The following is a 24935-nucleotide window of genomic DNA, read 5'->3' on the forward strand; positions in this document are numbered from 1 at the left end:
GTGTTTTGAGATAATGGTTGTCTAAAAGGGGGTCATGGCTTTGAAAATTTGGGAACAACTGCCCTAACTATGCTGCCTCAAGCGTTTACATCACTCTTAAATTTGGTCCCAAGTTTCCATGGGAATGGCATCTGCTTAACTGCGCAGAATCTATCCCAAAGCCAAGAATTCCACTGACTTTAAAAATAATCTACTGAAGGAGGTCAGATGAAAAGGAGACTACTTCAGAGAGGCTCCAGAAGGACCTGAAAAAATGCTGACAATTTAGTCTAATTTTCCCTCAAATTAAGTCTGCAATTAGAATGTGTGCCTGTGTGTGTCTGGGAGGGAGGTAGTACCATATATTTCCATTGCTTAAATTTAGATAATTAGTTTAGCATGAATATAGCTAAGCAAATTTCCAGAACTTACAGTGATTATGTTAAATTCAACACCCACACTATAAATTCCTACTGAACATTAGGAGGCCTGATGACCATTTACAGGGATTTTTTTCAAACCTTACCAGTGTTGTAAATTGGCATAGTACTATTGCAGTCAATTGAACTACCTTAATTTATACTAGCAGAGAATCTGGCTCACAGCATGTAAAATTTACTGGGATTGTGAAAGCTAATATAAATCATCTAACTAACCACTTAGGTAAAAACAAAGAAACATGCTTTGTAGGGTCTTTAAATGCTTACATCTCAGTTTGTGGAATAATGAAAATAGAAAACGATTGGAAAGCACAGTATATCAGGGTCAAAAAAGCATTAATTCAGCAAAGAGCCAGATGGTTTTTGCTGGGACATCTGCAGTTCTGAGCTGCTCTGCAGGAACTAAAGTAAGACCTTTGTGACAGCCCAGCTGATTCTGCAGTCTACTAGCATCAGAGTGAACGCACACATGTGCGCATGCAGTGGCATGGGATTAGCGTTAGGGAGGATGCAGAGGACCAAATTGTAGGAGGAATGTTGGAGAAACTAACAATTTGTCTTTTAACAGAGAAAAGAAAGCAGGTCTAAATCAGAATAATTTTGAGGATTTTAGTAAACTTTTTCTTTGCTTTATGTTTATTCATAGCCAAATAAAACCCCTGATGACATTCAGCTAAGTAGCTCATTTGCATTGTTACCCATAACAATTTTAATTTACTTGATTGTACTGTATTTACAGCACAATATACTAGTCACCTCAGCAGCTGAATGTGGAAGGGTCTATTTGAGTGCAGATCTCCCCTGTGATTCTTTTCATGGTAACATCCACTCCCTGAACCCCAACAGAGAGGAAAGGCAACCCACACTCCATGGATTTCCAAATGAAAATTCTAGCAGGAAGTAATACAACTAGAACTATATTCTCTTCCAATTAGTCCATTCCTGGCAGTTCTGCAGATGCAGTGAGTCTCAAATCAATGTTATTTTGTGTTTTTGGACCTCTGAGACACTGCAGTCTCATATATATTAGAGTAGCTTCTGGCTGCTCTAATATACTTTGTATTCAGTGTGTTACACCTTCAGCGTAGAAAGTTGCTTTACTATCCCTCAGGAGACATAAATTTAAGATTGATATAAACTGGTAGCTGCCTCACCTGCTCAGGAAAGAGCCACTTCCACACTTAAGTCCATTTCAGGTTTTGCCTTAGGGCCCAATTTATTGTTCAAATATAAAAATTCATGAACAAAGCAATTCCTTTGTCCAGCATTGGCTGCAGTCCCCAGAGCCTCTCAGCCTACCCTCACCACCCCAACCCGATCATGTGACAGGCATAGTTCTCAACCTTTTTTATGGCTCTTTTCCTCTATCACAGCTATTAACTTGATCTAAATAACATTGCAAAAATCTAGAAGGTTGTGTATATTTAAACAAATTTTATACATGCTTTGTAAGGTCTTAGCATGCTTACATCTCATTTTAAAGTTTGAGAAATCATGAAAATAATAAACTATTGACTTTGTAAAGCCATTGAAACTGAAAACCAAAGGCATTTCAAAGATGAATAATAGTAGTGTAGTAAAACAAGCACATTGAAAGAAACAACTTAAACAGAAAGGCTGTGTCTACATTGGCACCCTTTTCCGGAAAAGGGATGCTAATGAGACACTTCGGAATTGCAAATGACACGGGGGATTTAAATATCATCCGCGGCATTTGCATGAACATGGCTGCCGCTTTTTTTTTTTTTGCCGGAGAAAAGCGCCACTCTAGACGGGATTTTTCGGAAAATAAAGCCTTTTCCGGAAGATCCCTTATTCCTGATTTTAAGAGGAGGAATGAGGAGTAACAGTAGTTCGGACTAGGAAGCCTAGTCCGAACTACCTAGTCCGTGCCGCGTGTAGCCGCGCGGCACGGAGTCCGCACTAGTAGACATTTAAAAATGGCGGCGCCCGGCTTTATGCAAACGAAGCCCGGGAAATTCCAATCCCAGGCTTCATTTGCAACTCCGGTTGCCTACATTACCACCCTAGTTCGAACTAGGGTGGTAGTGTAGACATACACTAAGGGTGTTCATTTTTTTAATCATCTTTAAAAAGCGTTTTCAGTTAAGGCCACCTAGTGAGTGTTCTTCAGGAAGAGAAAATCCTAGTGAAGTCCCTTTGAATATGAAGAATGGTGCAGGATGAAAATGATTCTTTAACATTTATGGTTTTATACTAGAACTTACATTTTATTTTTCAGTCCACAGACATCTTCTAATGGATCTTGTTATTTTTTATAATAAATTATTATTAGAGGCTTTTGAACTGTTTGAGTGTTTTGTGATTAGATGATTATTCTTGGTTACTGGAATATTTAACAATTAATTTACTTTCTTCATTGATTCAGTAAATCTACAGTCTTGACTTGATGCATAATCCTTCAGGTCACTGGAAAGCTGTCCAATTATTGAGGTCCATTGAGAGCATGCTGTGGGGCTTCTGTTTTCTGAGGATGATGGTGAACTAGAGGATAGATTAGTTCAGTGCAGGTTGGTCATATTTGCTAATCTCAATTTGTAATTGCTTTATTTGTAAGCTTTGTTGTTGAGATATATGTATCCAGAGCAGTGTGTGGGCACATTCTTAAAAATCTAAACATATACATAAAACTAACTTTACACTTTAAATTTTGTTTACTTTTGTAAATGTAGAGTTGTAGACTGTCAGAGTTCTTCTATGACTAGGATATTTAATCTTTTAGAAAATAGAATACACTTAAGCCTTGATCTTACAACACTTTGTCCTCATTAGGCAAAGTGAGGCTCACTTTGCCTACATGGATCACTTTGCAAATAATGGAATTTATGTCCAATGGGACTGACTGAAGTTAAACATGTGCAACTGTGTTTGCCAATTTGGGGTCTTACTACTTACTTTTTCATGGAGCTTTTGCTTTGTCATTGGATTATCACATTTGTAAATGGTATGGATTGCAAATGTTAGCATAATATGATTATTTCACATTAAGCTGGGTTTGTATCTACCATCTGCTGCTGCATCATGTCACAAATTGACAAATGTTGTATAACCAGATGTTTTGCAACTCAGTGAACTGTAAATAACTCCCACCAACCTCATTTTCATGGGCACTCAAAATCGTTTATAATATTGGTGTTTGCTAGTTCAAAGTTTGGGCAGCATTTTAATCATACCACTGATAAACTACAAAATTAATATCTGAATTTTGAACCTCCCACCCAAAGTTTGAGGAGTTTTGGAATCATGATTTTGTGTTGGCCACTGCAGATTGTAGTACAACAGAATAATTATACTCTGTCCTAAAATGTGGTACTAGAGACAGTTTTTAATACCTTTGGGCATGAACCATGTCTCATTCCAAGTCCCAGAGTCTGTCAATCATGCTCCTGTGCGGAACTCCACTGTCTTGGTGCTGTGTGCAGGAACCAGGGTCTGCTTGTACCAGTATAACTTTCAGGATCAAGGTTTTAAAAGACAAAATACATAAAGATGTGGGGATGAGATGCAATATATAACAGAGTGATCTGAAGGGTACAATCTACATATATCTTGTTAGTGCCACAATGTTTGTTGCCATTTTTCTGTCTTCACATACTTTTAGTCACTCCCATATCCATATACCCTCTTCTGGAGTCTCTAGCAGTAACAAAACACATTCATTAGGTCTGTGGGTCCCCTTTTAAATGTCCTGCTCACTTTCACAGGTTTTACTTTCTCATGTGTAAAACACAAATCCCATTTATTTGGGAAACAGATGAATAGCCATTCAAATAATAAAATAATCTAGGCCAGCACAAGTGGGTGAACTATAGGTGTTCACCTTTTCCCATTAGTATTTCTTCCACAATCTTCCCCCTCCCACACACACACTCTTTGGGTGTATATTTTGTTTACTTTTTCCACTCCTTTTTTCAAGTCTCTCCCAATCATCAAAACACTAAGCCTGAGTCTTTGTGTGGTTTATGAGTCAGGGTACAGTGTGCACTGAGAGAACAAAGATGGCATTAAATCATCTGCTACTTTTATTACTTTAAGCTATCCCTGTGTGGAGCTGCCAGCTGAGAATAGCAGTAGTGCAGCAGTGCACCAGGGAAAGGGCATGGTCTATATGTCCCCAATGCCAGGGGCTGGCATAGATTCTTTCTAACAGCATAACACTATGAGAACCTCCTAGCCCCACAGCTATCCTCCAAGGACCAATTCTGCTTTGTGCTGCTAAAGTATAAAGCAACATAACAAAAGGCAGAAGTGGGTTCTTATTTTCTAATATTTAAGCCATAGTATTTTAAGCATGTCTGAAATTAGACAAAATGACTTTGCCTGTCCTTAATAGACCTCTAACTTACTGCCATAGGGAAGTTAGTAATGGCCTAGATTTGAATCAGTGGCTGTCAAGAGAACCAGGCAAGGCAGCTCACCCCATAATCTAGTGGTGGCTGAAGTCCCTCAAGGCTTGGCATTATGGCTCGGGGCCTAGTCCGCCACATCCCAGTCAGTGAGGTAGTGCTGCCCAGTGGCCAGATCTATGGCACCCCCTCTCCTCCCACATCAGCAGGGAAGTATGGCCCAGTGGCCGAGTCTCTCTCACCCCATCTGTGGGGTAAATAAGGCTCAGCAGCTGAGTCTATAGCACATTAAATTGGCTCCCTGCTCTAGGGAGCCAGGGAGGTGGGGGAAGAGGGGCCCAGGCCCTCCCTCTCCACTGGGCCCCAGCCCAGGGCCCTGTTAGAGGTAGGTGTTTCCCACCACTGGCTCAAGGGGAATTCTCCCGAAGCATGCTGAGTCCACTAGGAAGCCGCCTACTTTCCTCCCTGAGTTGCTTCCTACCCTATTCCCCCGGCAAGCGTAGTCTCCACCTCTGCTGGCATATGCTGCAGTGGTGGCTCCGGTTGATTTGGTGGCTGCAGTTGGCATGGCAGCTGTGGCTGGGGTGGCAGCCGGGGTGATGGCTGCAGCTGGCACGGCAGCCAGGCCCGGCCAGCAGGGGCAGTTGCTCTTGTGTTCTGGCAGGAGCTCCTTCCCCTCTCCTGGTCAGCCCCAACTGAGCTGCTCCTCTGGCCTTTATACTGGGTCTGCAGTTGGAGCATGCCCAGCAGATCCATGGAGGGGCGGGGCCTGCTCAGCCCAGCAGGCCTGGTTAACCCCTCACAGGTCAGTGCGGGGTTGGTACACCCCATCAGAATGGCCTACAACTGATTTTGTCTCATTACCAATTCTGAGCCAGATAATCCTCTTGTTATACATCCAGAGCCTGATTCTTACCATGCTTACACTTGTTTAATGGAGTCCCTATGGGGGCAAAAGTCAGTAGCATCGACACTTGATGTACACTGATCTAACTTGTGTCTTTACAGTGCTGAATCTGTGATCTAGTGATGTTATGTATTTTAACAAATCTATTTCCTTTGTTAATACAACTGGGGAAAAGTATCTTTGACAGTATGAACTAATTTCTTCAGTAATTGATTCCCTTGTTATACTGACCCTTATTATTTAGGGTAAAGTCAATAGCAGGGTTATTTAGGGTAAAGTCAATAGCAGCAGTGAAGGTGACCTTCAGTTATTCTTTTCTCCTCACTTTTGACTTTCAGTGAATGAACTTCGCATACAATTTAATTGTTCTTCAGCCATCACAGCAGCATGCCTCTCATTGCAGTGCTGCTGAAGAAAGTCTATCCTACTGAATGCAGCTCACAAAACTGACTTAGGTCCCTGCTCAAGTTTAGTTTTAAAACAATGACTTATTGATATATTAGCTATCAAAATATTCATTTTAACTGGAAATAATAAAGTTTGCATCATTCACCAAGAGATTTTACCTAAACCCTGGCCTCCTTTACAAGTAAATTCTTTGCTAATCTGCAGGCAAACATTAACAATGCAATTGTAATCAATGGTCTAGTAAGTCACACACAAGTTTCTTCCAACTTTAATTGCTTAAATGATGAAATAATTGAAGAAACAAAGAGCATATCAGAAAATTAACTGATGAGAACTCATTATGCTTCAGACATCCTTCTGCAGTGTAAGAAGGCCATGTATGTTACTGATGCATGTATTCAATCACACTGCACAAGCAAAAATGGAGGCCACATTTTAATCTGTTCCATAACTAATAAAAATGTTTGTATTCTGAGTCATGCAAACAAGCATAAGAAAGAAAAAAACCCTAGCATAATGACAGGAGTATCTCTTTCATTCACAATAATTGTTTGCCAGCTGCAGCAGTAGGAACTGGCACACAGGTTAATCTTTGGGGCCACTCATTGTTCACACGTGTTTCCTACCTACATCCCTTTAAAAAAGAAAAGCATTAACCAGGATAGTCCAATAAGTGAGCTGCAATAAAAGTCATGGAAGCGGAGAAATACTAGGTTTTTTTATGTTAAAGAAAATAAACATTCCTCTTGCATTTTGACCACAAAGAGCTACTGCACATATAAAACTATAAACTAGACTGAAAATATAATTAAAATTATCTTCATGTTACAGATTACACTGTGTAAAGAAGATTAAAAACACAGATGTACTCTGAGTGCTTTACATTATTTATTAGAGCGGTGTGAATAAAAAATGCGCAAATATTTGTTCAAACTTTTATGTATGTTCCCTTTGGCCATATTTGTCCTTGTTTGAATTTAAGCTCGCTAATAATGCATTTGTTTGCAGTGTAGGAATTGGAGGAAATTGCTAGAGTGACTTAAATGATGTTCTTACAAAGTGATTTAAAACAGCGAGTGGTTACATACACTGCACCCTCCATAACTGAGATGCTGTGTTGCTACAGGGTCAACTCTCTTTTTTTATGCTTTCATCTTACACTTGTCTCCTTGTTTTAGAATATCAGTATCTCCTCTCATGTGTTTTAGATCAGTGCAGCATCAAGATCCTCAGTTTTTCACTAGACTGGTATAGTAGTGTGGTATATATTAGAGACTGTTAAACTTTTCCAAAATGAAGATCACATTTGACCAGAGATTGTCTCCTTTGTGATATGGATCGCATACATCCTTTTTGTAGTCATGCAGCCTTCTCAGAGCGACTACAATACTTGCTCATATGGAAAAGTGGAAGGGGACACTGTTATCTATCTTTCAGGTGACAAATATTTTGTCCTTGGAGGAAAAAAAAGTAATCCCAATGCTCTATCTTTGTATTTTATTCCATCTCTCCTGCTAATCCTTCAGTCCTCCTCTACCTCCTTCTCTGAATATGTTTCTCTGCTACCTCATTCCTGTGCCTCTCTTACTGTCCATCTTGCATTTTATAGCTCCCTCGGACTTAACTGTACGGTTGTCTTTGTCTCTTCTCCCCTTTACTTCTGGTCAATAGCTCCTTCTACAGGTAGTTCCAGTTTCCTCTTTTTTTACCTAACAGCACTCCTAGTAAGAACACATGGAGGGGGGGTTCTGTCCCTGTTTCTGGTTGCCTTTACAGAGGCACAGAATCAACTTTGCAATTAACATGGGCAACTATAGAATAAACTAACAATGGGGTGGAGCTAGAACCATGTCATTCTGCAGGTCATGTGACACGGGCTGCTGCTTCCCATGACTTCCTTTGGCTGCAGACGGTGAACTACAGCCAATGGGAGCTGCAAGGCTCCATGGCTGCAGAGCTGGTAAGTAAACTGGAGTGGCCTGGTAGCAGTTCTCAGAGTGGCTATGTCTAGACTACATGGCTCCGTCGACAGAGCCGTGTAGATGAGTTCAGTAGACATAGGAAAATGAAGCGGTGATTTAAATAATCGCCGCTTCGTTTACATCAAAATGGCTGCCGCGCTGTGCCGATCAGCTGTTTGGCGGCACAGCGGGGCAGTCTGGACGCTCCACGGTCAACAACGGAAGCCTTTGTCGACTGCTCCAGTAAGCCTCATTCCATGAGGCATAGCGGAGCAGTCGACAAAGGCGTCCGTTGTTGACCGCGGAGCATCCAGTCTGCCCCACTGTGCCACCAAACAGCTGGTCAGCACAATGCGGTGGCCATTTTGATGTAAACGAAGCAGCAATTATTTAAATCACCGCTTCATTTTCCTGTGTCTAGTAAACTCATCTATATGGCTCCGTCGACGGAGCCATGTAGTCTAGACATACTCAGTGAGTCCATGGATCACTTTGAGAAATACTGCATTAAAGAGAACTGTATAAATTCAAAGTATTTAATATATTTTTAAAATATTGATGGTTTTCCTCATTCCTTTTAAAAAAAAAATCTGTCCATTAACTTTAGTTAAGCTTTCCAAAGGCTAAAAAGTTTTACATTGTAAGGTGTCTTTGTTAATGTTTTTTTTGGACTCAACATCATAACTATACTATACTGATTATTATCATACGTGTTGTCCTGTCATGCAGATATGCTTTTACTATTTAGTTGGGCATGCAGTGTTAGTTCTGGTCTCATGGTGGTGGCTTTTAGTTTACTGAAACATGTTAACTTTGCATGAATTAGTATTTGCCTTACAAGGATCAAGCAGTAGTACTAAATAAAACAGGAAAAATCCATTTCCAGCTATCTATGGGCGTATGTTAGAGGAATCATCGCAGAGCCTTTTATCAGAATTTCCTTTGAGGAAGCAAATATTTTTTGACCGACTTATGTATTGTGCCAGCACCTATCCAGTGTTGAGTTACACTGGAATTCAGTATCTGGCACTTGTTTTAATAACAAAAATTACACACCTAAATGTTGTGGGACAAGAGTTTTGGGATTAGGGGCTATTTAAATAGTGAACACAAGACTAAAGGAAAAGTGTCACAGAAAGAGGGAAACATTAGTATAACCTAATCACTCTCACCATCATGCTTAGTTTGGTTAAAAAAAAAGAGGCTTAATTCATTATGAAGAGCTGAAAAAATGGGAGGGTGATATTATGGATCATTTCCTTGTTTGCTCTTTGCTCACATTTTGTCTTTTAAAAGATAATTGGCATAAATATTTATCTGCATCTGGAACTGTAAAGGCAGATCTTCAATGTGTTAGGATAGAAGCGTCTGTATGAATTAGTGGTTGTTCAGTTTAGGTGGCGTGAAAAGATTTTGGATCACCTACCCCTGAATCTTTTGGGGAGCATGGATTGTAATAATTGCACATTATAGGGAAAAAGTTCATTTAAAGCTCTTGGACTCAATGTCAGCAGGGATTGATCTGCTGGTGTTGTAAAGGCAAAACATATATTGACATTAACTGCCGATTGGCATATAAACTGGTATATGATAAAAGAAAGATGTATATTTGAATTAACCAAGTTTGGTAAGTTGTCCAGGAATTCTTGCTTTAGATGGCCAAAGGAGGAAATGGTGAGAAAAGATCAAGGTTGCCAGTTTTGGCTAGACACATTCCTAGAGGTTTCATCACATGACAATGTTTCATTAAAGATTGATCTTTAATTCCTAGACTCCAGGACAATCCTGGAGGGTTGGCAATCCTAAATAGATAACTAAAGCTGAGGCAAAAGATATAGTTTGATGAAGTGGCCATAAGAGGGAAGATGCTGATTGACTTGAAACAGTGATTATAAAAATGGCTTCAGAGGAAAACATGTTGTGTTTCAGTTACTCCAGGTTAACTTTTCTTTGTGTACAGATATAATAGGGCTAGGCCCTAAGGCCATAGAGAAGTCCTACAGGAGGCTAGAGAGTCTTTGGAGAAACCGGCCAATCAGGGGCCAGGGAGGATTACAAAAAGAGCTGCAGAAACAGAGGCAGCTCAGTTGCAGCCCAGACCTGGAAAGGAGAAGGTCAAGGGGGCTGGGTAGCAGAACCAGAGGCAGCTCCCAGTCCGGAGCTGTTCAGGACACTGGTCTCCAGGAGGAGAAACCCTGGAGGCATTACTTCCAACTGAGTGGGGAAAGAGACCGAGGGGAAACAGATTGAGACTGGATTGGACTCAGACACTCTGCAGCGTATACTGGGATGGACCTCTGCAAGAGGTGTACCCCAGAAGGGGGCTGTGAATGCACCCAAGCCTGTTTCATTCGGCCTGGAGGCTGAGTAGCTACAAGACATTTAAGACTGAGGCAATGCAAGAACCTGCATTTGACCGAATGGGGGGCACTTGTGGGAGGTGAGTGCCCACCTCCTTTACAACAGGCTATAACATCATTGTTTTAAAGACCAGCCCTAGAAACAAGCCTGAAAGCAAAGCAATATTTTCCCTGCTGTCTGGAGTGGCTCAGGAGAATGAGGACCAGCCCCAGGACAGACTGTCAAGCAGGACACAAACTCCAAATCGGTCAGTGAAATGTAAGTATACAGCTTTAAATCAAATATTAACTCCTCAGGTACTACAACAGCCTCAACAAGGAGTCACGTGCCTTTGTAATGAATGGTTACTGACACCAAAAATCACAATATTGATGTTACTCCCCGTCCCAAAGGACTTACACTCTGTTTACCAACCATGGAGTAATATTATGATCCCACCCTGACTTCTTACCAAAAGTGAACTCAGAATTCCATGTCAACGAGCCTATAATACTTCCAACCTTTTAACCCAAATCACATGCCTCTCACCATGAAGCCTGACTACACACCTTGGACATGCATAGAGCGTTGGCTTTCTGCCTTGAGAGAACACGTCCTTTCCGGCAGTCACAACATCTGCTGCTATGCACGGATGAATGAACTAAAGGCCAACCCTTAACATCGCGAGTATTTCTAAACTAATTGTGAAATGCATCGCACAATGCTACTCATTATGCAGTAATCCGATACCAACCTCAATGAAGGCACTCTCCACTAGAGCGACGGCCACATGGACGGCCTTCTTCAAAGGAGTCCCATTACAGGATATCTGCCGTGTGGCAACCTGGTCCTCGGACATAACATTTGCAAAACATTATGCTATCGACGCACTCGTTCATGACTCAGCACTGGCCTCCGCAGTGCTCTCCACGGTACAGAGATCATAATTCTGATCCCACCTCCGTAGACCAGGCTACTGCTCTGTATTCACCTAGAGTGGAGCACCCACAGGGACACTACCCGAAGACGAAGATGAAGTACTCACCTTGTGCAGAAACGATGGTTTTTCAAGGAGTGTTTCCCCATGGGTGCTCCATGCCTGCCTTACTCCCCACTTCAGAGTCTCTTTTTTATGTCTTTCAGGAGTGACCCGATTAGGAGGAACTGGCAGGAGCCGGAGCGTAGACTCATAAATGGCACGAAGGGCACGCAATGACGCCCTGCATGCGTAGTCCGGCTGAACCATGGCTGATGAGTCTCTGACCTACGGCAACAGGATGAGCCCGACACCTAGAGTGGAGCACCCACGGCACACACATTTCGAGGAACCATAGTTACTTCACAAGATGAGTAACTTCCTCCTGGTAGTGGATCCTGTTGGTTCACAAACTCATCAAAAGAAAGCCCTGTGTGTCATTTAAACAGCCTTTTTAATTCTAAATTCCCTTTCTATGCAGGTCCCTGGAAAATCCACAGTGAAATCTTAGGAGGTCTTTAGACCCTAAGTGATTCACCTGTCAACATTGCTTTTTAGTTATGAAAACCCTCCACTTCCAGATTAACTCGTCTATCTCTCTGAAGCTTTAATACAGTGTAATACCCCACAAAGATACTGAACATGGGTTGTAGTATATCGCACATTCCTCTGTCTCTTACTGGGTAATCAGGAAGATGGGGGTATTTCTTCTTCTTGTTTCTATATTCTATGTCTGCTGTGATTTTCCTCTGGATGCACCATGAAAATAAACTTCTTGATGACACTACCTCAGCTTTCCAACTTGTAATGATACAAATTAGTACAGCAACAGGATGCAGGGTTAAGTATCTTTAGTTTCATACCACTAAGTCTCCACAGAAACAAAACATAGCAGCAAGTCTTAGAGCCTCATTCTACAGACTCAGGCTTGTAGGGCTCATGCTCCAGGGCTAAAAATAGGCATTTAAGCCATGTAGACATTCTGGCTTGGGCTCTAAAATCCACCCTCTTCACTAAACTTCTGAGCCTGAGCCACAGACCAAGCCCAAACAGCTATCTCACTATTTCTAGTGCCATAAAACAAGCCACAGGCTGAAGACCCATACTCTGAGAATCTCTGCTGGGTTGTTTGAAGGGTTTGCCATGTAGACATACCTTAAGAGTCACCCTTCAATATTAAAACTACCTTTCCTGCCTTCTCCTCCCCCACTCAGACTGAAAGCAAGACTGCTAGAGATGTATTGTAAGTTGTGAGATAATGTTATTCAGTTGCTTTCAGAACAGAAACTCATTTTTCAGAGGTAACTACTTTTTCCCATATGACATATAAATATCTATTTTGGCAGCAATACAAAATGATTGTTTCTCTTTTTCTCGAGACTGTTTCTGCCAAGAATGTCCCATCTCTGTGCTCACTGTCTTACAATACATTGAAATAGACAAGCTGTATAATGCTACATGGGCAATTCAGCTGCAGGAAGCCCTTTTTGTGAGATGGCACTGTAGCGTTGATGCCATATGCCTCTTTATTGGACACCTGTTCACACAGTGAGTGTCAGGAAAAAAGTTACTTGCACAGCAGTCAGTGAAGGCTTAGCATTCACAGGAATTTGTGGCTGCTAACATCCAATGTTGTATTGAAGTAGGTTCTTGGAGCATCTAGTAAAAGCACTTAAACACTTGACTTGTAAAAACACATGTAACTATCCAGCCATGTAGTCCATTTTAATTGCCCACTTAAGCACTTGCCATTACAAATCTGACTAAAACTAAGCAAAATGAATTCTGCTGTTCAAATTTGGGAAAATATCCATATAAAATAGTACCTTAAATTTTTTTTAACTGCAACACTTAAGTGGGCATTTATAAATTTTTCCTAATTAATCCTGTGTTTTTGGAATAATATCTCTTTGCTTCAGTGTCAAAAGCATACTGCTTACTTCTTCTAGTACTGCAAAGCCATAAGAGCATGAGCAAGATTTTATTTTCATGTCTGCATCAGCAGTAGAATTAACTGTATTTTGAATATTTATTATTGGGCAATCTACAGAAAATACTCTGGTGCTGGTGGCAGACATGGTCCAAGTACTTGCTAGGGTCACTAGGGATCAACTAAACACTGAGAGAGGCATAGCTGGAAAACAGTCTGGATTGCTTGTCTGTTGCTTTTGGTAAAATAGGAGCTAGATTTTTTTAAATCTGTTTAAACATTATCAAATTTAAACTTTATCAAATGCATGTAAGTTGCTACATGCATTAGTCTCACAAATATTACCTCATAATGTAGATATTAATTATGTGTTCTGTAACAGTGTATGATCTGACATGGTGCACCCCACCTATACACATACACACACACACACTTTGGTATATATGGTCATGCCAATTCTCTTCCAGAATATGATCTGAGGAAGTGGGTCTGGCCTACGAAAGCTCATCACCTAATAAACCATCTTGTTAGTCTTTAAAGTTCTACATAGTTTTTCCTTTTGTTTTAGCAAGATCAGACTAACATGGCTACCTCTCTATTACTATTCAACATATTCAGGAGAGAACCATTCTCAAAAGTGAAATATTAGTTGACCACTAGAGGTGCTATCTCCTGCCCAATAAAAGAGAGCCCATAAACACCAGACAAACCATTGTTCAACATCAAAACACAAAAGACATTTAATTGCTCTCCCCACACATGCATGAAAAGGAGATGTGCCTAGGGACTCATCCGATCAGCTTGAACTCTGGAGGAAGGGAATAAAAATCTCCGACAGAAAGTAAGTATATCTCTATGCTGCTTGGACTTTAGGAGATCAAGATTTCTAAGCATAAGCCAAGGGATCCCCAGCTGTTTAGCCTGTGTTAGCTCTAGAGGACATAGAGCTTGCATATGATAGAAGCCTATATCGCCTTTTTGAACCTAAGACTGTAACTAATTAGGGTACGTCTAGACTGCGGCGCTATTTCAGGATGTAAACAGAGAGCAGCCAACTCACCCAACAGATGTGCTGACGCAATAGCTAGCAAGAAGACGACTTTCATCGGAGTGTAGCCATGTCACAAGTGGCTAAGGATTTGAACGGTAGGTACGTGAGAGTGTCCAAGACTAGCTCCAAGTCCCATAGCACTGGGTGTTTTCTACGCAGAGAGTATAGGTTCGTGAGACCTTTTAAAAGTCGTTTGGTGGAGCAAATATTGAGTAACCCTCTATTGGTTGTCTGAAGGCAGAGATCGTAGAGGGATGAACTCTGATGGTCGGTAACGCCAGTCCTGAGTGCTGAAGGTATAGTACATAGTCCAGGATACGATGAATAGGGATGGAAAGAGCGTCGAGATTATTGGCAGTGCACCAGGTGTGGAATTGATGCCACTTATAAAGGTAACTTGTTCGTGCGGAATCGAGTCTACTGTGCATTAGCATGTGCTTCACCTCTTGAGAAAAGATTACTTCTGTTTGGTGGAACCAGCTAGGAGCCACGCTGAGAGGTGTAGCCAATCGATTTGAGGGTGCATCATGGTCAGCCCTCGTTGCGTCAGAAAGTTGGGTCGTTCTGGCAAGTGGTATGGAGGTCGTAGGGATGTTTGCAGGAGAAGGGGAAGCCATATCTGCCTGGACGAAAACTGGGCTATATGTATGACTGTGGCTCTGTCCATGGCTATCTTCTCCAGTACTTTCAGAAGAAGTGGAATTGGTGGAAAGGTGTAGAGAAGATGGCGACTCCAATCCAGCAGGAATGCGTCCTCGAGGGACTTTGGTCCCAGCCCTGATCTGGAGCAGTATTTTGGGCACTTCACATTGAGATGTGCCCCCAAATAACTCTATAATGGGGTACACCCATCGTTAGAAGAGAAAGTGTGTTACGTCTCGGTTGAGTTCCCACTCGTGCTGAAGAAAGAAGTGCTTGCTGAGGGTGTCAGCAAGGATATTGTCCTTGCCCAGTAGGTATGTACCAATGATGTTGATGTGGGGCGAATGCACCAGTTCCCTAGCCGTGTGGCTTCTGTGCAGAGGGATTTGGATCTGGCTGCACCTTGATGGTTGATATAGTAAACTGTGGTCGTGTTGTCGGTAAGGACTTGAATAGGGATGGACTTGAATAGGTATGACCACGAATTGTGGGTAGGAATATTTTGCATGAATTGAATACTGCCCTGAGCTCTAGAAGACTGATATGTTGCAGAGCTTCCTGTGCAGTCCATTGACCTTGAGCATGGACTTGAGTGGACTCCCCAGCCTAGAAGAGATGTGTCCGTCATAATCTGTATCGTGGGTTGTGGCCGGTGAAAGGGAATGCTCAAGAGCATGTTGGTAGAAAAGGCTCAACATGTCAGGGCACTATCGGGGGTGCCGCCACTACCCTGTGAACGTCCTGGTTGCCTGGGCAGTAGATTGATGCTATCCAATGTTGGAGGCATCTGAGATGCAGCCTCTCATGTTGCATCATGTAAGTCATGGCCACCATATGCCCCATGAGTTGCAAGCAGGTAAGTATGGGGACTTTGGGGCTGATGGAAAGAGTATGCACGAGGCTTTGTATTTTGTGGAATCTGTCCAGAGGAAGATAGGCCCTGGCTGTTGTAGAATCTAATCTTGCCCCAATGAACTCGAGCGATCTTTGTGGTGTGAAGGAGGACTTCAGGACATTGATCACGAGGCCCAGAGCTGTTCATAACTTTCTCGTGATCTCAGTGGTCCGTAGTGCATGACCATAAGTAGGTGCCTTGATTAGGCAATCATCCAGGTATAGAAATATCATGATACCTTGGTGGTGTAGATACGCGGTGACTACTGATAGTGTCTTCAAGAAGACCGTGGGCACCGACGATAGGCCGAATGGAAGGACTCTGTATTGAAAGTGTTCCGTGCCTATGACGAATCTGAGGAAGCATCTGTGTGCTGGATGTATCTCATATGGAAATAAGCGTCATGCAAGTTGAGGGATGTAAACCAATCTCCCGTGTTGAGCACTGGAATGATAGAAGCTAATGTCACCATCTCGAACCTGTGTTTTTGTAGGTATCGATTGAGCCATCGAAGGTCCAGGATAGGCCTCCATCCCCCTGATTTTTTTTTCTTGGTGAGAAAGTAACGAGAATAAAATCCTTTGCCCTGAAATTTCTCAGGCACTCTTTCCATGGCTCTGATATGTAAAAGGTGTAGAGCCTCCTGCATTAGGAGGGCCTCGTGAGATGGGTCCCTGAAGAGGGACAGGGATGGGGGAGAGGTAGGAGGAAGAGAGAGAAGTGGTATCGTGTAGCTGGATGTTATTAGCTCTCGGACCCAACAGTCGGTGGTGATGGCAAATCACCTGTGTTGGTACAATTGTAGACAATGGTGAAACAGCTTCTGTGATTCCGGGTGACATTTCAGGGGAATGGTCTGCAGTCCCTCGACCAAACCATCAAACTCGCTGCCTGTTATTTTGAGGGTTGGGCGTCCTACCCATCTGAGGATGACGTTTCTGTTGGCGTGGTTTCCCCCGCTGTTGTGCCTGTATCTGGGTGTGGAGTATGATAAAGGCCTTTGTTTTAATACGGCATGTAATGTTTGCTGCGGTATGGTGGTGTGTACATGCTGAGAGTCCTCAGAATTGTCTTTGAATCCTTGCCTGAGTGGAGGACTTGATCAGTCTTTTCGACAAATAAGACTCTGCCTGTAAAACGGCAAATCCTCTACCTTTGCTTGTAGTTCCTTGGGAACTGAAGCCATGAGGATCTTCGCGTTACCACCGATGTTGCTGTGGTACGAGCCGCTGTGTCCAAGGGATGTCGAGGGAAATTTGTAAAGCCGCCCTTGAGGCAGTATAGCCCTCCTGGACTACTGATTTTAATATCTGACGCTTGTCCTTGGGTAAGTGTTCTAGGAGCATCACTAACTTTGTATAATTATCAAAGTTATGTTTGGAGAGGAGGGCAGCATAATTCGCCAGTCTCAGGGTTAGCGTGGCGGACGAATAAACTTTTCTTCTGAAGAGGTCTAAATGTTTAGCCTCTTTATCGGAGGCGGCATTTTTGTATTGTAGAATCTTGGCTCTTTGTTGAGCAGCATCAACAACCAACAAATTAGGTTGTAGGTGCATGAATAAGAATTCCATCCCTTTAGCAGGAACACAATACTTTTGTGCTCCCTTTTATGCGTGGCTTGGGAGGAAGCTGGTGTCTGCCAAATTGGCGTCGTCTAATGGTAACGCTATTCTAGACTTTTGCAATGGTTGCAGATTCTTCAGGAGACGGTGTTGCTTCTGTTGTATTTCACCCAGTTGCACCTCTTGCATCTCCGCCACTCCCTTAAACAGGTCATGGAATTGCTGAATATCATCTGTGGGGGAAGAGTCATCAGAAAAGACCGCATCATCTGGAGAGGAAGAAGACCAATCAGTCGGGGACTCCACCTGGAATTGGGTGTGTTCCGACGTCGGTATCTCTTCTGCCTCTGGTTGTCGTATTGAAATAGGTGCATGTCCTGAGGGAGTAGGTGGTCTTGTGGGTGGTTCAGGAGGTGTTGGTAACCTGACACTGTTATGTGAACGCTGCTGATGGTAATGAGGGGACGTAGAACAAAAGTGGTCTCACGAATAGAGGTGTTGATGGTGGTAGTAACAATGTTGATGATATCGGTTGTAGTAATATCTCCTTGGGGAATACTCAGGGGAGTATCTTCTTCGAGCCACTTGACGATATCTGGAACAAGAGGAACGTGTGGGTGATCTAGATGAGCAAGATCTACTTCTCGCGTATGATGGGAAGTGTGAGCGCCTGCAGTATCACTGTGGTGATGGTGAATATCGTGGTGAGCGCCTGTGTTGCTGGCTAGTTAATGTGGCACGGCTCTCATGCTGTGATGGCATGGATAAACCAGAGGCTGGCAAATGAGGCTGTGGAGAGAAGACAGCTGGTTCTGGGCTAGGAGAGGGCGTAATTATCCTTCTAGACTTATGCTTGGCTTTGCCCGGTGCCGGAGAAGGTCGTCTACAGTGCTCTGGTACGTCTTGTACTGGTGCCGAAGATGCAGGTGGAAGTGGTACTGTTGTTTGCGGTGCTGGTGCATCGAGTGAGCTCAGTGCTGTTGGGCTTGGTGCCACAATGGTGATCGGTTCAGAGCTTGATGTCGATGAGGCACTCGGTGACGGTGCTGCAGGCAGTGCCGGAGCGCTCAGTACCGCTGGACTTCATGTTGGTCTTATTGCTGGTGTCATCGCCGGTGCCGTAGTCGGTTCCGACGCCGGTTGTGATGCTGGTGCCGTTCTCATTGGCACCGCTGTTTTTTGCTTTGTCGGTGCCAGTGCCAAGTCAGCTCTTGGAATTGTCTGGTGCTGGTACCGATTCCCTATGTAGGGTCGGACTCGACTCTGATATACTGCGGCTTGTCTTATTCCTTTGAGCATGGCAGCCAACGGCCGATCCGGATGACCCTGGCTTATCACCCACACTTCTCTGAGCTGACTATGAGTGTCGGGGAGATGGCTTTTTGCCTGTTGGTGTTCCTGGGGATGTTGGAGATCTGGACGGCTCGCTCTCAGAGGACTACAAGGACTTACTGAATAAGAGCATTTTCAATCTCATCTTGCGATCGCGCCTGGCACAAGCCGTCAGCTTGGAACAGTGTGGGCATTTCTGAGGGATATGACCCTCGCCCAAGCACTTAATGCAGGTTGAGTGCCCATCCGATGCCGGCATTGCGTCGTGGCATGTCGCACATTTTTTGAAACCGGGGGACCCCGGCATTTTGATTTAAAGTAAGAACCGAAACTTTGAAGATAAAAGGACTATATATATAATAACTAAGTAACAAATGCTCTCTCTCTCTCTCTCTCTCTCTCTCTCTAATTTCTTTTAAATGACGAACTATGAGAATAAAACTATATAACTGGTGATTAAAACTATAACAAACAACTAAAGACTAACTATTTACAAATTTTACAGATTTTTTCAGTCAGACTGCAACCGTGAACAGTTAGGAGGAACTGGCAGGAGACAGACCGTGCATAGACTCACAAATGACGTGAAGGGCAAGCGATGCCACCACGCAATTGCGGTCCGGCTGAACCACGGATGACTAGTCTCCGACCTGCGGCACTGGGACGAGCCCGATACCTAGCGTGGAGCACCCATGGGGACACTACCCAAAGAAGCAAGAGGAGCTCCAACCCTTGCAGAAGGGTTGGAAGGGCTTTTGCTTACCTATAGGACTTCTTTGGTTTATGTCTTCCCTGTATAACTTTTACCCTAAAAACCCTGTATTTTTGTGAAGACTAGCAGGTAACTGGTGTACACTGCTGCAGCCTCTGGGAAAAGGGTAACTACAAGTGCCATCTCTGGTCAGACCTACTGGGGAAATCGTATCAAAGTGCTAAGGAATTGCAAGCCTAAACCTCTGGTCGGGAGGATGAATGTCCTGGTCACTCTAGGGAATAGCTCACCAGGTTGACTTCCCTTCCCCTCAGAAACAACGAGTAACCTGTGACATCTCAGAGACTAACAAAAATATTTAGCGTATCGTGAGCTTTTGTGGGCACAACCCACTTATAAGAAATTCAAATACATTTCTGCATCAATATTCAACAAAATGGATTATGTATGTTGAAAAATGGACTATAAATATCCAAGGGGCACCTGCAGTATCATTTGCTGCACAAAAAACATTTTTCCACACACAAAAGAGTGGGAAATTGTACATACTCATATAGTAATTTGCTTAGATATATTACCCCCAAATGGGTCAATTTCAACATATGGGCTCATTTTATTTTTAGTAGCTAAAAAAGTAGCAAAGAATTTCTATATTTAAAAATATCAGCACCTGAAAGATATCATTTATCTAATAGTTTTGCCAGATTTTCATATCTCATCAGTAAAGAAAACATTTCTTGTTTTTTAGTGTACCTATCCATTAAACTGAGATACATACACCTCACAATTAATTTCTATTTTGAGTTGAGCCATTAGTGAGTCACAATCAAATCCCCTTCTCCCACAAAATCCAATCATTCTAAGAATGAATACAGACATAGGAAAATAAAATTATGAACCGATAAGAACATAGTGCTTGAAACTCTCAGTTGCATTAGGAAACCTCTGCAGAACTTAAACAAATTAACCAATCTTAAAACTGAATTGACATTATAAGCATCTCCAAAAGCTGCTTGTTTTTGGAAGTATTCTCGTAGGGTTGTGTATATCTGTTGCCTAGATCATAGTTATGAATAATCTTAAAAAATAGATATTTGCTTATGCAGTAGTTGTAGACATGAAACACTTTTCTTTGCTATAGAAATTACACAAATGATAGGGAACAGTTTCAGTAATTCTCTGCAGCATTGTTATCAGTGTTGGTAACAGAGGGACTGCTTCTGACAACATAAGCATTTGATTTTTTAAAAATCAAACACTGCCCCCCAGTGCTTCAGTATAAAAAGGGGCAGGTTAAGAAAGTTAATATAAGCCTTTCACCTTCAAAACACAAGTCTATGAAAATACAATTGTAATAGCTTTTTTTTGCTAGAGGGATTGGTTTTAACAGATGGAAATAGACAGTGAGTATGCATCTACACTGCACTCTTAAGTTGAAATGTTACACAATTTGAGCTACACAAATTGTGTAGTTTATGACAAGTTAATTTCAAAATAGCTTATTTCAAAATTTGACGCTGTCTACACAGCACTTATTTTGAAATAAATCACTATTCCAAAATGTGCCTTACTCCTTGTGGAATGAGATTTACAGGTATGTCAGAATAGCAAGCCTGTAATATTTCGAAATAATGGGCACGCTCGAAAGATGCAGAATAGCTGTTTTGGAATACCAGAGGTAGCAAGAGCAAACAAGGAACAGTATTGGTTAAACTTAACAAGACAGAAGTTTAGAACCTCCATTGAAGTGGAGCTCTCTACTAAAAAAAATCCCAAATAACTAAAGGAGAAATATTGGAAATAGTACTGAACAAAGAAGGTATGCATTATATATTCCCTTGATTCCTGTCCCTGCTACTGGACGAGGCCACCAGCTAGAAACTAGCAGAAAACCAAGAGAATTGTAGGACAATTATTCACTGTAGGAATATCAGAGAGACAAATACAGCAATTTTGTGGCTACTAAAAATGACAGAAATTACAAGTGAACTGGAGGAAACAGGACAAGATTACACAGGTAAATTCTAGAAAGGAAACAGTATCTGACAAAGGAGTTAAATACAAAGATGTAGGAAAATGGACAAAATTAAAACTGTAAGGCCCCAATCTTGCAGACACACATACTTAACTTTACAGTAGCCTGAATGAAATAGAATAAGACTTTGGATGGCAGTAAAGCATAGGTATAAACAAACAGTTTGCAGGATTTAGTGTCTAAATACCTGTACGAGAAGCTTAAGACCAAATATAAGTTAACTGAAATGCTGGCAATAGAATAGGATCTAGACACAATAGGCATTTCTGAAATACAGCTCTATGACAAATCAATGCAATACTAACAATACCTGGCTATAAACCAAACAGATAAGGAGATGGAGCTGCAGGAGTAATACTTCACCTAAAGAGAATACAAGATGAAAATTTGAGTGGAAAGGATCTTACATACATTTTAAATCTGTAAGTTTACACTATCAGCTTCACAATCAGGAAAAGAAAAATGAATGCATAACATGGAGGGAGATAAAGGAGGTAAATAAATCTAATAAAACAGTAATAATGAAGGGTTTCTAATCACCATCCTATAAATTGAGGAAATGATACAGGAGGACAAAATGCAGAGAACATTTTCTAAACATCTTGGCTATGTCTAGACTGGCCAGTTTTTCCAGAAAATCAGCCGCTTTTCCAGAAAAACTTGCCAGCTGTCTATACTGGCTGCTTGAATTTCCGCAAAAGCACTGACTTCCTACTGTAAGACATCAGTGCTTCTTGCGGAAATACTGCTCCCGTTCAGGCAAAAGTCCTTTTGCACAAAACTTTTGCGCAAAAGGGCCAATGTAGACTGCTCAGATTTGTTTTCCGCAAAAAAGCCCCGATGGCAAAAATGGTGATCGGGGATTTTTTGCGGAAAAGCGCATCTAGATTGGCATGGATGCTTTTCCGCAAAAAGTGCTTTTGCGGAAAAGCGTCCGTGCCAATCTAGACGCTCTTTTCCGAAAATGCTTTTAATGGAAAACTTTTCCATTAAAAGCATTTCTGGAAAAATCATGCCAGTCTAGACACAGCCCTTGAAGATTTGCTTCTTGAAACAACTAATTCAACAGCTTACTAGAGAAAGGTGATTCACAGCTTTACCTAAACAACAAACAGGTGTGTTGGTGTATGCCATAACTATAACTGTCCCACTTTGGAATAGTGAGTACTATATAAGTTGGCCATCCTCAGGGAGAGAATTCAGAACAAAAACTAGCAAGAAGACATTATGTGTTAGGAGGAATAGGGTGTTAAAAATTAAAGGAAACAAAAGAAATCCCTAAATTAAAATCCTCACATATCACTGAGACTACTTAACCATTCCTTAAAAGCATCTTAAAGATATACCTAGAACTTAAAGGCAGGAAAACAATATCAAAGCAGCATGGTTAAACGGCAAGATACAAGAGAGACTAAGGGAGACTAAGGCTATGCCTATACTGCTTCCTTCTTGTGCAAAATCCTATGCAAATGAAGCATGGATTAGCATATTGCCATGCTTCATTTGCATAATTAATTAGGGGCCGTTTTTGCGCAAGAGGCTTTTGTGCAAAAAGGAGCTCTGTATGCGGCTCTTTTTTGTGCAAAAACTCCCTTTTGTGCAAGAGCTGTTCTTCCGAAAAAAATAAGGAAGAATGGCTCTTGCGTAGGAGGGGATTTTTGCACAAAAAAGAGCTGAAACTTTTAAGTAGCAAAGTAATTCCAATGTTTATCTGTTGGCTGTTTCTCTGTTCTTTGCTGCATTACTTCTCATTCTGACTTGTCATGGGAGTTAGTGGGAATTTTGTCCTAGAATTCAACAAGGATAAGAGCCTGTCCTTAGTTCTGAAAGTTAGGATTCAGTGTAGGAATTGATGTATCCATGAAATGTGTCATCCAAATGGATAACTATTAATACAGAAGCAAAAAAAAAAAAAAAAAAAAAAAAAAAAAAAAAAAAAATCCCTGCTCTTTGAGAAAGATTCAAATTTAATTAAAGATGGTCCATAGCTGAAGTAACACACAGGCATAGTTGTCAGACAATTCCCTCTGATTAGGTAAAAGAGGACAAGAAAAGAATAACAGCCTTGAGACATTTAAATGACTGTGATTTACATTTTTTTAATAATCAGCAAGCACTGTTAAGGATGGACATCTTCTGATTTCAAAGTGTAAAAAGAAAGGGATTTAAAATTGCAAATCCTAACCCAATTGACACATTTATTACAGTGTAGTTAAGATATAGTGTACATCTTGAATTACACACCTTCATGGGATATTCACATAACATGTACCTATGTCTTCTTATTGAATCAGGGTGTGTGATTCCCCTACTAGCTCTCACTGAGTTAGCATGAATATACTTCATATTGTAATCAGTGGTTACATGGGTAACAGCAGCAAAGGTACAGCTGAGGTATACTGAGTACAAACCTGCCTGAAACCCATGGCTACATTGCTATGAAAACACTAGTTTGAGAAGAGTTACTGTGAATATGTATACACGAACAAGGGACTCACACTCGTATCTCATAACATAGACATCACTTTAGCTGAGTTATAAGGTGCCCTTAATAGTCAGTACTATCGCTTTATAGTAATAAAAACATACCTCATAGTCTACCATGTATTTTAATCACAAATATAAACAGAAATGAATATACAGCAAATATACTCCTCATATACTATATTTATAGCAATTTTCATCGTGAAAGATAGAATGCAGCTAATACATAAAGGCTACGTCTACACTGGCCCCTTTTCCGGAAGGGGCATGTAAATTTCAGCAGTCGTCGTAGGGAAATCCGCGGGGGATTTAAATATCCCCCGCGGCATTTAAATAAAAATGTCCGCCGCTTTTTTCCGGCTTTTAAAAAAGCCGGAAAAGAGCGTCTAGACTGGCCCCGATCCTCCGGAAAAAGCGCCCTTTTCCGGAGGCTCTTATTCTTACTTTGAAGTAAGAATAAGAGCCTCCGGAAAAGGGCACTTTTTCCGGAGGATCGGGGCCAGTCTAGACGCTCTTTTCCGGCTTTTTTAAAAGCCGGAAAAAAGCGGCGGACATTTTTATTTAAATGCCGCGGGGGATATTTAAATCCCCCGCGGATTTCCCTACGACGACTGCTGAAATTTACATGCCCCTTCCGGAAAAGGGGCCAGTGTAGACGTAGCCAAAGATAAGAAATGATCACCAAGAGCAAACAATAAAAAAAAAATCACAAGTAAAGAAGAAATCACAAGGAATGTACTTTCTTCAGTTTGACAATGGCAATTTAGTTGTAATTATGAATGATACCATTGCCTAATTTACTAGTAAGATTACTACAGTGCAACTCCTGTTTTCTAAACTGCAACTATCTAGAACTCTGGGTTAGCCAAAGGTTGTTGATGATTCACTGACTGAAATTCTTCTCCCATAGAGGC

The 24935-nt window shown here is 41.7% G+C and overlaps 1 long non-coding RNA gene across 1 annotated transcript in view; it reads right to left on the minus strand.

Moving 5' to 3' along the window:
- Positions 1-2636: 2636 nt before the first annotated feature.
- The window catches only part of LOC112545183 (uncharacterized), a 110113-nt gene continuing 87814 nt past the window's right edge, over positions 2637-24935 (minus strand). The window contains exons 2-3 of the long non-coding RNA XR_012905235.1: positions 3773-3890; positions 2637-2924 (exon numbers count right to left, since the gene is read on the minus strand). This is a non-coding gene — a long non-coding RNA (uncharacterized LOC112545183). The remainder of the gene's footprint in view (positions 2925-3772; positions 3891-24935) is intronic.

This window comes from Pelodiscus sinensis, chromosome 7 (assembly GCF_052426305.1).
Source record: "Pelodiscus sinensis isolate ZL-2025 chromosome 7, ASM5242630v1, whole genome shotgun sequence".
NCBI lineage: Eukaryota > Metazoa > Chordata > Testudines > Trionychidae > Pelodiscus > Pelodiscus sinensis.